Below are 15780 nucleotides of genomic sequence, written 5' to 3'. Positions count from 1 at the left end.
CCAAAAAAAAAAAGTGAACAATGTTTTTTTTTTTCATTTTTTCCCAATCTGGGCATTTTCATATTTTTGAGTGCTAGATTGTTTGTTTTTCATTAATTTTTAATTTTTGCTTACCTATTTATTTTTTGATAAAGTCTTATTAGCTTTTCATTTATTTTACTTTTTCTTAATTTTATTTTTTTTAATTTACTGTATTTTTATTTTTTCAAACTCGCCATGTTATATCCAAGAAAAAATATCACCATTTCAAACCCAAACACACGATATTTTTTTACCATACTTGAAACATGTGCACGTTGGATCAGTCCCCATTAAGCATCTAAGTCTTACGTTAAACCAATCCAATCGAGTTGTTATGCTTAAGTCCAAATATCATTATAATTATGTAGGGCTAAACCTTCATTTTTAAAAAAATGATAAAAACTAAGCCCGTTAACGCTATCGGGTCAGCCCGAGACCCGGCCCCCTCCTAACTGGGCCAGGCCTCAGGCTTGAGACTAACGTGGAGGCCTGGCCCGGCCCAGCCCGATCATTGACGGGCTGGGCCTATTCTGGCCGGGCTTTTATGTAAACCCGCACGAATTCCCCAATCCACCCCCCACCGCGGGCGGATGCAAAAATATTTTTCCATGCCTTGTTAAAAGCTTCCAACATTGTTCGTCCGAGGGATTGGCGGCGGCAGATTCCGTTAAAGTAGCGGGCCTGGCTGTGGCAATGATAAGGGACAAAGCCAAAATTTTTTCATGGACGAATTAAAGTGGCTAAGGCTGAAATATCATTTTTTAAAATTATTATATAAGATAAGTGAAATTTTTTAAAATTTACCTGTAATTTTCTTTTTTTTTTTGAGGAGTGCAGGGCCCTGTGGCCCACCTTGATTCTGCACCGACAATGATCATTGTTCCTTTGCCAAAACACTACGGACCTGTGCTGTAAGTTGAGCATGCGTCTTGTTTTAAGAACTTCCATGGCAGTTCCATCCTCCCCTTCACAAAAAATGGAGAAATAAAAGTGTTTTTAAGTGTAACAAGTTTGAACCAGCAGGTTGGGCCTTCCTTCCTATAAAAACCACATATATATATATATATATATATATATATATATATATATATATATATATATATATATATATATATATAGAGAGAGAGAGAGAGAGAGAGAGAGAGAGAGAGAGAGAGAACCACCAGGGTTTAAAAAAAAGTTATTTATCATATTCAAAAATTTTGAAAATTATGTTTTGACCTGAATTAAAATTTTGAAACTATAGTTTAGTCCCTTATTAAAAAAAAAAAATTATTCGCCGTTGAAAGGAGAGGTTATATGGAACTGGGTCAGCCAAACATGATGCGGGAAAATTAGCTGAGGAAGGGGAAGATGGTAGAGGAGCGCAAGATCTCTCATGCGAGAGGTCGGACAGAGAGGAGCATGAGATCTTCTCCACTGTCAGTTTGTTTTTATTGCAGAGGGTGGCAATTTGTGAGTATTGGCTCAAAGGTGAGGGGTGCGTAAAAGTTGAGGACCAACATGCTATAGGCCCAAGACATGAGTGCTCATTTGTAATTTTTTTCTAAATTAAACCATCCCAATTTACTTTTGCTTAGAAAATTACCCAAAAAAAACTTAAAAAAAATTTGGGTTTTGCGTACACAAGCCATTCGTTTTAGCCTTTTAGAACGATTAAATTTTATTTTCTTCCTGTGCTCAAAGCCGCGAGCAATCTTTTAAATAATTGCTAAGTCACATGGGTACTTCAATAAGGTCCACGTAGCCGTGTCGCCATATCCATACCCAAAATGGGTACTCGACACACTCAGTACCTTTAAATTCAATTCGGAGCTTAATGCTGAGAATGCATCTTCTCTGGTCATCGAAGGGAAGCGAGAGGAGAAATTGCAGGAAGAGTCTAATCCAAAAGTAAGAGAGGAGAAAGAGGCCAGTGATGATGTTGAAGAGGTGAAAGATAAGAATAAGGGAAATGAAAAGGAAGAAATTGACTAAACTAGGAAGAAGGACAATATTGAAGTAGATGGGAATTTTGAAGTGAAAAAGAAAATGATTAAGAAGACTACAAGATTGATAAAGAAGAAAAATATAGCAGCCAAAAATGATGACAAAGGGATTGTAGGTGTTGAAGATGGTGAGATGAAGAAAACTGTCAAAGGAGATGAGAAGAAGAACAAATAAACGTTGATGAGCAAAAGATGGAAGCAAATGCAGATGAAGCAAAGAAGGAAGCTAAGCCATGTAAGGAAAATAAAGAGGTAAAGGTAAATGAGAAAGATGAGCAAAAACTTCAAAATAATGGGAAGAGGAAAAGGGAGAATAAGGTGGATGATTCATTAGTATGTCAAGAAACTAAATGCTTAAAGGATAACTTAACAACTGAAAATGTTGAGATGGTTGCCAGATATGCAGGGGAGGGAATTGTTCCAAAGAGTGTACAGCAATTTTGGGTAATGCAATAGTTTTTGCTATGTTACTTATACGGCTAATATAGTGTCTTTATGTCTCTCGGTGGCACTGGTTGATATTTCTGATATGCCTATTTGTAAAAAATTTCCCCTCAAAAAATCCAGGCCATCAAATGTAGCCTTAGCCTTCTTAGAGTTATTGTTAGGCCTGGACCATTGGCCGGGTACCCATCAGGTACCCGGTACCCGCCTCAGTCGGGCCCAAGCTGGAAAAACCCGGTCCGGCTTGATCTGGCCTGATAATAATTAAAAAAATATTTTTTATTTTTTAATTTAATAATATGTATTTTATTATTAACAATATATTGCTGAGGCCGAATTTCAAATAATGCCTATTCCCGATGGTTTCTCTTTATGTTATAAAAAATTATTTCATTAATTTAAAAAATAATTTTTTATTATCAAAAGGGACTGGCCCGGGCCTCAGTTTCGGGCCTGACGTGCTGACCTGGGCCTACCCGATGCCCACCATTGGTTATTGTTCATTAACATACTGATGTTTTTTAATTATATCACTTGTTTACTAAAATGTTGTTTTCATTTTGATTTTTTTTGTGATATTTTGCATATATACATACATATATTCTACCGCACCCATATTTTCTAAAGTTGTCATGTACCCATATATCCATACCCGCATCTCTACCCGTACCTAAGTCACTTAACATTAAGGTTTAGGATAACTATGCTGGAAAAACATATTTGTGGAGACAATTTTTTTTTTTTTTGAGGGGCACTTATTCACAGATTTTTATGTCTAAGGGGTACTTGAAGCAAATATTTGAACATGATACATAAAAATAATGTCAACGATTCACGGCTGGCCATGGTACAAAGAGTGTGTACCTGGTGTACCTGTCATTAGAGGCAGGGCCAGAAATTTTTATAAGGGTGACCAAATTAAAGTTTTTAAATTTTGATGGGGTTGAAATATCATTTTTTTTAATTTTTATATAGATATAGGACCTTTGGGACCGTTCAGTGTCTTTATTTTCAGTCCAAATAAATTTGCTTGACATTTTTGAAAAACACAGTACTACCAAGTTAAAATTTAAATTTTTACTAAAAAGAACATAGTGAAATTTAAAATTTGTCACTCAAGCTATTATAAACTATTGTCATATCGTAAACTATCACTAATATTTTTAAATTTTAACCATTGGGCAACATCCAACATTCGTAGAATTGTCTAATATTTTATTATATATTCTTATAAAAATATTTGCATTTATATTTTTAGATATGTTGATGCACAACCAAGATGTGATGATGCATGTTGAATGTTCTATGCCATTATTGAAACGTGTAAGCACGCATGATTTGTTTGTATATTGAATTTTAAACTCGAACTCAATTTGGATTATAAGTGTGAAGGTTGAGTCAAATATTAAAGCAGCGATTAATCAATTTGTTTTACTGCAAATCGACATTTCAATCTTAAAACATTTCGATTCAAATTGCTTATTAGATCCACCGAATTTTGGTTTCTAATTTTCTCTAATTATATCCAGTTTGTTGATCTGGATAAGTCAAGGATCCAAAATTTCTTTCAAACCTGAATTCATATTGTGGATATGAATTATGTAAATATTTCTACTCTTTCACAGGAAGAGCAAATTCAAGAGATCTTTAGCAACTATTCTCATTCTCATGGAATTGAATATTGAAACTTATGAAACAAAATCTGAGATATGATCAACTTAAGCTCTCCAGCTTAGATTTTTGATCCCATAAGCAGTGATTAAAAACATGCCCAACTTTGTTCTGCAAGTAAATAAGCTTCTCTAAAAAACTTAACTTTCTAGCATCAACTTAACTTTGTTTATTATTTTATATATTACTAAACAAAAACAACCTTGAGGTGCAGAATATAGCTTTTGAGGCTGATGACGCGGGAAAAGACACCTTGCTAGTTCGATGCATGTAGGTGATATGCTTATGGGTGGAGTTAGGTCAGAAAAATTCGCTGGAGGGGCACATGTTTAGAAACATTTATATCTGGAGGGGCACCTATATATGTATAGAAATAAATATTAAATTTTTCAATGTAAAAAATGAATTTTAAAGAGCTGGTGTGGACAACTGCCCACCCCGGCCCACATGTGGCTACACCACTGCTTTTGGCTTTTAGTGGTAGTATATAGTACCCAAGTTCTCGGGAGTTGTTTCCACATAGGGATGTCAACGGATCGGATTCGGATTGGATATCCATTTGAATTGCTTTTAAAAAAAATCATATACGTAACCAATTTAACATCTGATTAAGAAAATCGGATTGGATTCGGATTTAAGAAATAACATGTGATCAGAAACGGATTCCGATTCGGTTTTAAATAAATATCTGATCGGATACTAACTATCTTAACACCAAACTATAACATGATATCTGAATCCGAACCGTGAGTTCAGATCCGAATCCGAACGGCGAGAACTGATATCCAAATCTTGTAGCCTAATATTCGAACCCGAACCGGGAGATCTGATATCCGAATCTTGGAGCCCCATATCCGAATCCGAACCACGAGAGCTATATCCGAATCTTGTAACCTAATATCTGAATCTGGTGAGTTTCAGTTGTTGGTCATTGGATTTGAAGTTACAACCTACGACAATGGTATATTTTTTGGGCAAAAAGTTTAGCCAAACACATTAACTTAACATAAGAATATACATATTATATATAGATAGCTAATGACTTTCATAAAGTTTCATACAATAATATCTTTGTAGAAATCATATACACCATTTAACTTAAAATATTTAAAACTGTATCATATAAAACTAATTAAATAATAGTATGTTTAATTAAACGTTTTTGTGTAATCAAACAAACTATTATAGTTATGGCATCGACTAAGCATAATATCTTAAATAATATATTCATTTAATTGAAAGTAATAAAGAAAGCTTCAATCAAGAAATTGAACAAAATGGGCAACTAAGCATAATATCTTAAATAATATATTTATTTAATTGAAAATAATAAAGAAAGCTTCAATCAAGAAATTGAACAAAATGGGCAACTAAGCATAATATCTTAAATAATATATTTATTTAATTCAAAATAATAAAGAAAGCTTCAATCAAGAAATTGAACAAAATGGGAATGTTTAAAAACAAGAGAAAGATACTTTTAGAGTTATAAATTTTTTAATGACCAATATATCAAATTGGTTCCAAGAATAGCTATATTATATATTTTAAAAATGGCAAAACTCAAAAAAAAATATTGGCATGTACCTCATGTATGAAAAAAGAAAAGTTGATCGCAAAAAATATTTTTTTTTTAAACCAACTTAACAGAAAATATGTTTTATAATAAATAAAAAACTCTTAAACGCATTATCATATTCATTTTAAGTTGAAAGCAACTTCATTGTGCATAATCTCAAATAAACATATTTAATATGAAAAAACTGCTGAACTCATAAAAAAGTTTTATTTATCAAAGTATCAATTACTTATTTAATCAATCAAGTAAATTATTTTGTATAATCATATAATAACACATAATTCACAAATTTAAAAACAAAAACTTTTAACTAGTAGGAAAACAACAAATTATTCAATTTAATAAATTATTTTATATACCCTTGGATTAAATATATAATTTTATGTAAAAAAATACATATTGTAATAAGGGTAAGAGGACTAATAAATTATTTGATATACCATTGAACACTTTTTTTTATGGGTGTAACACAAATTATTTCAATTAACTCAATAAAATGAGAAAAAAGAATAATTATTAATGTTTGTTTTAAATGAGAAATAATATGGGTCACTCGATTTAATAATTCATGATAAGTGATTATCATGAAATAATAGTTTGCTCAATTAAAATATATTACTATTATAAAATAAAACAATCAATTTTCAATATGCACGTTTATCATGGAAAAAACATGAAAGTCAAATATACTAATAAAAAATTGAGAATTTGGCCCATCAAGAATGGTCTTAACCATTAATTTGGCCCATAATTAAGGAAAATAGATGACAGAAGCATGTGAATTAATAGTAAATGACTAATATGCCTACCCCCTCGCTCAATTCTTAGTCTGCTTTTTAAGCACATGCACATTATATATATGCCACTAACTATAATAAAATCTAAGCATTTGTTTGGATGACATCCTCATAAAAAACTGTTTTTCAAGAATTGGATTTGTTGAAAAATAGTTTTTTTAATTAGTTTTTAATAATTAATTCATATGTTTAGATGACACACTTAAACTTATTTTTTTAAATACATAGGGGTAGGGGTTAAGCAAGGAATTTTTTGTTGCAAAGGTGAAACTATAGTTTCAAAATTTTAAGTGAGGCCTAAACATAATTTTTCAATTTTTTTTAGATATGATAAATTTACTAATTGTTTCTAAATTATAACTATTAAGATATAAATTTGTATGACAAAATTAAATAATGACTAGATTTGTCAACTAGCTTTAGGTCGGACATGAAATTGAAATTAGAAAACCACGAAAGTGTTTTTTCCATTTAAGCTATGTATAACTAATTGGAGTTGTGGGTTAGGTCAAGTTGTATATGGTCTGATTTAAAATGAAAATAGAAGCTTCCCTCCCATTCCTTTTTGCTTCTAAAAAACGTTCTTTTTATTGAAACATGCAAGCTATTGAAAATTATTGGCCTTCTACTATCGTTTCTTCTTCCCTACACCACCCAACAACACAAAGGAACCTCCGCAGTGTTCTTTCCTTGCATGCGTGGAGAAGAAATGCAGAACTCTGTGGCTGTTCTTCTGCATGGTGCTGTCACCACCAGTGGCCATTTCCTGTGGTATTGATAAGACAGTATCTCCGATGTGTTGTGATTCCAACGAACACAAGCTCGACCGAAAGGTCTGAGCTGGCCGGAATCAACGAAACCCAGTCACCTATCTGTTGTCCCCGTGATGCTCTTTGCCTGTTCACATGAAGGAGAGATGCAAACCTCTGCTGCCATTGTTCATTTGCATGGCGTTGTTACCACCAGCAACCATTCGCCTTTGCAGCACTTGAAGAGGTAGGTATGATTTCATTGGCAGCTTTCTAAAAGTTGTCTTCCATTGAGCCAGGTTATTATTCAATTTTTGACAGGAAGTTGCAGAAGAGTTGGCTCCTCGTCTGGGGATATCAGGCTGTTTTTTCATTTCACTAAGGTGTATGTTTTGATTTTAAAAATGGAAAGTTCGAAAGCTACCAATCTGCTGTACCTTTCTCTTTCTTAGCCTATGATTTTCATTTTGGTATTTGCAGAGAAGAAACCTTCGAATTGTATATGATGCTATTAGTACTCTGGCTGATGCAGTTGGAAGAGAGTTGATCTAGGTTAATTTTTCTTTAAGTGCTTTTAGTTTACTGCAATAATTCTCCTGATTTTTATCATGAGGTTGGGGCCGCAGACTGGATGAGCACCCGACAGTTTTTCTAATCACATCAATATATTGTGAACATGTTTGAAGAAGGAAAAAGTGAATACCCTGAAGTTTTGCTAATCACGTCAGTTAAGGTTTTGATCCTCGTCACCCTGATTATAGGTTTGTGAGCATCATTCTCATTCTTCAATTAGTGTGATCACAATTTTTTTTAAAAATTGAAGAGGAGCTCATTATATGTTTATGCCTATGGTTTATCCTCATTACATGTTTGATTCTTGTAACTGCTCTTTTCTTGAACCAGCACTTTAGTTGATTCTTGTAAATTTTGGGCAAAGCCTCTTTATCATATATTGCATGGCGACTGCATAGCAGCCACATTACGTTCTAGAATATGACTTATTTTTAGGAAGCATTCATATATTTACCATACATTTGATTTGTTGTCTCTTTGCAGTTTGGCAGTAATTTTTTGTGCTTCCATTGACCCTAATATTTGTTGTATATCACTATGTTGTCAACTTCAAGATAGAAAGTCATTTAGGCTATATTCTTATTTTAGTTGACAACTTGAATCTTTATTGCAGTTAAAGGAAACTTAGTTGGATATTGAAATGCTTGATGATCACAAGTGTGAGCTACAGGTATGCTTAGTATGGTGTCAAAGAGAAATTTATACATACTACTTATTCAACTAGAACACATCTTTAGTGGTCTAGTTAGGCTATATATCCTTAATGGTTTAATCAAGGTTTTTTTTATATGCAATTTATGGATTCTACAACATCTGGTGCAATGCTTTTAGTTTTGTCTCTAATAACAATATAGAAACTGACAAGATTCTTATAAAAGTCAAGTCACTAAGATCAGTTGTATAGAAGGAGTTTAGGAAGGTAATAGATGAATCAAGTGTTCAGTGTGCTGTTTGTCAACTATAAAGTATCTATGGATTGCAATAGTAAGATGGACACCACACGTTTAAAAAATTATTTAAAGGTGTGCCTTAAAAAGCCTAACTTAGAATTAAGCCAATAATGTCTCGTCATTGGTGAAAAGACTAATGATGGAAAATGTATTGTTGGTACTTTCAAGTTTGATTTAGATAAAAGCCGACTAAATTTAGCCAATATGATCATTCTTCATGAATATCTATTTTATATAGTTAGTCATTCTGTCTTTTAGAAGTTTATTATAGGATTACAACCATAGTTCAAGTTATTTTTGTTAAGAAATAAGATTTATTAGTGATATTATAACTAGGTTTTTAGCTTAGGTAGGTTTTCCTTTTTCTTTTCTTCCTTTTTCTTATTTTTTATTCTTTTATTTTTTGCCTTTTTAATCTAGCCATTGGAACTCCCAACGGCTAGAACCCTCTGTCCCTTTACCCCCTTCTTCTCCCTAGTCTCTTGTATAAATATTCAAGCTCACTTGTATTATGTATGTTGTTTTTCACAACCACTTGGTATTCATTCAATAAGATTTACATCTTTTCAAGTGGCCTTAGTGTCTTTTTCTATCATGTTTTTCTTTAGTGACTATTATAGTCACATTTATATGGTATCCATTGGGCTGCTTGTTGGAGAGTTATTAGAAGCAGTTTTTTGCTGTTTATGTTACTTGACTGTTGAAGAAAATTTCAAACGAGGTCATGCTGCTAATTGTCAGTTTTTGAAGATCTTCTTGTTGCGGCTCCAACTGTTTGGTGAAATTTTTAGAAGGACTTCCTCTTTGTTTTTCTTCAAGATTGTTACTTAAAATCTTGTTTTTATGGAGGACTCCAAAGCCTCGATCGAAGGAGGAAGTTATCATGCTCTGTACAAGCTTGATGGAACCAACTACACACTATGGGCAAAATGCTTGGAGATGCATATCAAAAGGAAATATTTATGAGGTTTCATAAGAGGTACGTCTACCTCTCCTTCTCTCAAGTTGACCAAAATTGAAAATGGAGTTGAGAAAAACTTAAATGAAGAAGAAAGACAAAATGACATGAATAAATACTATAAAAAATTAGACAAAATGACACAAATAAATACTATAAAAAATTAGATGATTGGGAGGCCAAAAACTCTAAGATTAAATAATAGATTTACGGAACCTAGAATTGCCTAAAATCTCATGTATTATGAAAGAACAAGTGAAGTTTGGGAATATCTCAAGGGAATGTTTACCCCAAAAGATATGACCCGAAAATATCTTTTAATTCAAAAAGCCCAAAGTATCAAACAAGGCGAGAATAATGTTAGAGATTATTTTATAGAAATCTCTAGTGTATGGAATGAGTTTGATCAACTTACTCCCAAACTAAGATTGAATTGTAAGTGTCATGAGATTAGAAGAGAAATTGATGAATTTAGATTTTTTCAATTTTTTCAATGTCTATGACCCGAATTTGAACAAATTAGGTCAGCCCTTCTTTCTTTAGCCTCTCCTCCACCCATTCATGAACTTCTTACGAAGTTAACCGGTGAAAAAACTAGAATGAAATTATCCAAAGAATTGAATAGTGTTCTTATTTCCAAACAAGAAGAAGAAAAAGTTTTAGCCGCCTCTAGACCCAAGAACAACATCAAATCCTTTAGACCTCCTCACTTTAAAAATTAAAATAGAGGAGAATTTAAGGTTGTTTGCCACGTTTGTCATAAACCGGGTCATATAAGACCTATTTGTCCAAAGTTGAATAACAATGAAGGACAACCACGAGACTATGGAGGAAATCTTTTCAAAGGAGGAGCTTCATATCTCCAAGGAGGACAACACAACCATGAAACTTCATATTCACAAGGTGGACAATACAACAATAGATAATTTGATCAAAGGAATGTTGCAAATGAAGGATGTGATCTTTCATCAATCCCCACAACATTAAATCAAATCATGTCGGTTCTTCAACCTATGATCAAGGAGTCCCCAAAGCACTAGCAACAACGGCATCCACCTCCAACACTCTCGGTATATTTCCTTGGCTTTTATATTTCGGTGCATTTTTTTATATGACACCAAATATATAATCTTTGACTCATTTTGAACAAGTAAGAAAATAATCCAATGTTGTTTCCGCTGATGGGACATCTTTGAATGTTAAAGGGATTGGGGATTTTGAAAAAGAATTTGAAAAACAAAAGTTTTTTTGTTTCAAAAGTTAGTTATGTCCTTAGACTTAATCTTAACTAAGTTTCTCTATCTCAAATTTCAGATCTTGGTTTTGACGTTGTTTTCTTTATGTATCTTTAAAGAAAAGTTTTGTCAGTACGTAAAAGATGTGGATATCAATGTTTGACATCAAAGATTAGGTCATCCAAACATTAGAAAATTGTCTATGATGAGTCTTACCAAGGATGTTTGTATCGAGAACTTCAAATGTAATGATTGCAGACATGGAAAAATGAAATCCTTATCTTTTGGACAAAGAAACTTCTTTTCTTCTTTTCCCTTTGAACTTGTTCATTTGGATGTGTGGGAACCCTCTCCTGTCATGTTAAAATGAGGGCTATCGTATTATGTGATATTTGTTGACGATTTCACTAGATATTATTTGATATATTTCTTAAGATACAAATCTTAGGTTTTAGAGATCAAAAATTTTAACAACTTAGTACAAACACAATTTAATGCTAAATTAAAAATTCTAAGGACGGATTCTGGAGGTGAATACATTTCAAATGACTTCAAAAGTTATTTAGAAAAATATGGAATAGTCCATCAAACATATTGTCCAAGAATACCTCAACAAAATGGATTTTCTGAAAGAAAACATAAGCACATAATTGAAACAACTAGAACTCTTCTTATTGTCAAAAATGTGCCTAAAAACTTTTGGGCTGAAAGAGCCCTGGTTTTTATATATCTCATAAATATAATACCTCCAAAACCTTTAAATAATACAACCACTTTTCAAAAATTATTCAAATATGAACCTGATTTCAAAAGGTTTCGTGTTTTTGGATGCAAATGTTTTGTTTTTAATGACAATGCTGATAAACTAACTTCAAAGGTTATTGAATGTATATTCATTGGTTATTCTGAAACACAAAAAAGCTATAAATGTTTTGACCAATTCAAAGACAAGATCATAGTTTCAAGAAATGTAAAGTTTTGTGAAGATGAAAATGGATTCAAAACTTGTGGAGAATCACAACACAACAATGATTACTCCTTTTTATTTAAGTATCTCTCTCAATGTGAAGATGAAATGCATGATGTTGATTATAGTAACATTAATGATAATAATAGTAAAGTAGCCAAGGATATATTCAAATATCATAGAAGAAACTGACAACAAGATATTGGTAAATGAGAATATCATGAGACTATTGATCTTCAACCAACTCCACAAAGTGAAGAAAACCTTAGAAGATCCACTATAAACGTAAGACAACCCAATATATTTGTGTCGTATGAAACTTTTACCCCAACTCATAGAGCTAGAATTAATGTCATTCACTCTCACTTTGAACCTTCTACTTTTAATAAAGTCTCCAAATATATTGAGTTGAAGACTGTCATGCTAGAAGAATTAGATGCCTTGAGAAAAACCCAAACTTGAGAAATACAAGATTTACCTCTAGGAAAAAATACTATTGAATGCAAGTGGGTATACAATGTAAAGATTAGAAGTGATGGTTCTTTATAAAGATATAAGGTGAGGCTTGTTGCAAAAGATTATACACAAGAATATGGTATTGACTATGATGAAACTTTTTCCCTTGTAGCTAGAATGACTACTGTTATGACTTTTATTGCTTTAACATTTATTAAAAACTAAAACATCTATCAAATAGATGTCAAAAATATATTTTTAAATAGAGATCTTATGGAAGAAGTTTATATGGAAATACCACCTGGTTTGTCTATAACTCAAAGAAAGGTTCTTAGACTTAAGAAGGCTTTTTATGGCCTCAAACAAAATCTTAAAGCTTGGTTTGACCGTTTTAACTCTGTTATTTCTGATTATGGATTTCATTTATGTTTAACTAACACTGTCTTGTTTGTTAAAAATACTACTGTAGGTATCATAATCTTCCTACTATATGTTGACGACATGATCATTACAGGTAGTGATAAGGAATATATTAAAGAATGTAAAAAATTACTACAAAAAACTTTTGAAATGAAAGATTTAGGTTTTCTAACATATTTCTTAGGTATTGAGGTTGCATACTCCACTAGAGGCTATTTTTTGTCACAAACTAAATTTGTTGTAGAAATTATTGCTAAATCAGGCATAACAGATGATAAGGTCACAAAAACTTCTGAAGCAGTAGCAACCAAAATAAAGTAGCAACCAAAATGAAGATTGATGATGGAGTTCCACTTACCAATCCCACCCTTTATCAACAGCTTGTGGGTTCCTTAATGTATCTTAGCAACACTATGTCTCACATTGCTCATGCAGTTCATACTGTGAGTCATTTTCAACATGCTCCATCAACAGTTTATATGATAGCTATTCTTCGTATCATTAGATACATTAAGAAAACAATAAATAAGGGAGTATTTATGTCTTCCTCTTCCTCTTTAAACTTGATTGCTTATACTGATGCTGATTGGGGAGGAGATCTAAATGATAGACACTTAAGTACTGGACTTTGTGTTCTTTTAGGGGAATCTCTCATCTCATGGAAGTGAAAAAAACAATAGAATTCTCTCTATCTTCTATTGAAGCTGAATATCGAGCTGTGACTACTACAACTATGGAAATTGTTTGCCTTTGTCAAATGCTCTTTGATATTGGAACAAGAATTGAAGAACCCATTGATTTGTGTTGCGACAACAAAAGTTTTATCAACATTACCAAGAGTCAAATATTCCATGATCGAACAAAATATATAGAGATGGATTGTCACTATATTCCTGAAGAATTTTTGAAGAAGACTATCATGCTTCCATATGTCCCCTTCGAGTTTCAGTTGGCTGATTTTTTTATAAACCCTCTTTCTTTTAGATAAATTTTCGATGATAGCACCTTAAGTTTAAGGGGGATGTTAAGAAATAAGATATATTAGTGATATTTTATAACTAGGTTTTTATCTTATGTAGGTTTTCCTTTTTATTTTCTTCTTTTTCTTTATTTTTTATTCTTTTCTTTTTTGCCTTTTTAATCTAGCCGTTGGAGGAATGAGCCATTGGAACTCCCAACGGCTAGAACCCTTTCTCCCTACCCCCTTCTCCATAGTCTCTTGTCTAAATATCCAAGCATCTCTTGTATCATGTATGTTGTTTTTCATAGCCGTTTGGTATTCATTCAAAAAGAGTTATATCTTTTCAAGTGGCCTTAGTGTCTTTTTCTGTCATATTCTTCTTTAGTGACTATTGTAGTCACATTTATAATTGTCACATAACACTGTTAGATCAGATTGCATACACATTTATGAAGATAAAATGATAAAATTATGTAATAGTTGGAGAAGATTAATGAGAAGATTAATCTCACATATGACATGCAGATTTTGTCTTATGAGAAACATGGTTATTTATGTTTGACTATACATTATATTGATAATAGTTGGAAAATAAAAAAGAAAGTTCTCAACTTTGTTATGGTTGAAACACCTCATATAAGAGAAAAACTTGCATCAATCATCAAAGATTGTTTACTAAAATGGAACATTGGTCGCAAGTTATTTTCAATTACATTAGATAATTGTTCAACAAACGATGTCATTGTTACAAAATTGACAGAGTGACTTCTTAAAAAGGATGCACTTATTTGTAATAGAAAATTTTTTCAAGTTAGATGTGGTACTCATATTTTTAATTTGGTTGTGTAAGATGGTGTCAAAGAAATAAGCGATGTGATTGACAAGATCAGAAAAAACATAAAATATATCAAGGCATCTCCAACTTGAAGTGAAATTTTTGTTCAAGTAGTGCGTCATGTCAAAGTTACTTGTGAAAAAAAGTTCCGTCTCGATGTTTCAACTGGATGAAACTCAATATTTCTTATGCTTGATGTAGCTTTATAATATAAAAAGGCTATTGGCCATTTTCAAGAACTTGATCGTTTGTTTGCATCCTCACAAAATTATTTTGGTTTTTAGTGTACTCTAGAAAAATGAGTTTTGTTTTGAAAATGAGAAAAAGAGACTCGCCTGTCGGTATAAGGTTCAACTGTTCCCAGTGCCTTTACCAGAGTTAATCAATCCAATGACTATATTTATTATTGATGCATTTCATTTTAAACATCTTTTTACTTTATATACGGTGCAGTGTTTGAGAAAATGTTGAAGATTTGATGTTTTAAATCTTTGAGAAAGTTTTGAAGAATTATTTGAGAATGAAAAATATTTTGATTTTGAGAAATTCTTTATAAATATTTGGAAAATTTTGGAGATCTCATTTTTAAATTACTTTAGTGTTCTCTTAAGACTTTAAGTACGTCGGTTACCATCTAGTTAGAGCTTAATCTCATATTGCTTAAGTTTATTAGAGTGGTACTTGTGATCATAAGTGATATTAAGTGAATGGAAAGCATGTATGCATTGATCTTATATGATTAAAGCAATCTTACCACAACATTAATATAAAAACATTCCTACCATAACATACATTTAAGATTTTTATTTTTATAATTACCTAAAATATTTTTACAAAAAATGAAAAGTTTTTGAAATTGGATTAGGGTTGTAGACCATCAAACATGATTTTAATGTTGGGTCATTACTTGAACTTTGGTCTTGATGAAGTTGGCATATAAAAGGATCATGAGAGAAAAATATTTAAAAGAAAAGAAAAGATGAAATACTCTCATAGAAAGAAAGAAAGAAAGAAAGATAAATGAATTTTAGATGTCACTACATGAAAGATTTTGAAAGTGGGAAGATAAGTATCTTACATACAAATGATATATATGTGTGTGTGTAATCATTTGTAGATGGAGATTACACTTACATGTGTATATATATATATATATATATATATAAACGAAGGCAT

The sequence above is a fragment of the Nymphaea colorata genome, chromosome 13, assembly GCF_008831285.2.
Source record: "Nymphaea colorata isolate Beijing-Zhang1983 chromosome 13, ASM883128v2, whole genome shotgun sequence".
NCBI classification, from domain to species: Eukaryota; Viridiplantae; Streptophyta; class Magnoliopsida; order Nymphaeales; family Nymphaeaceae; genus Nymphaea; species Nymphaea colorata.
The sequence above is the reverse complement of the archived record's forward strand: the minus strand, read 5'-3'. Positions refer to the sequence as shown.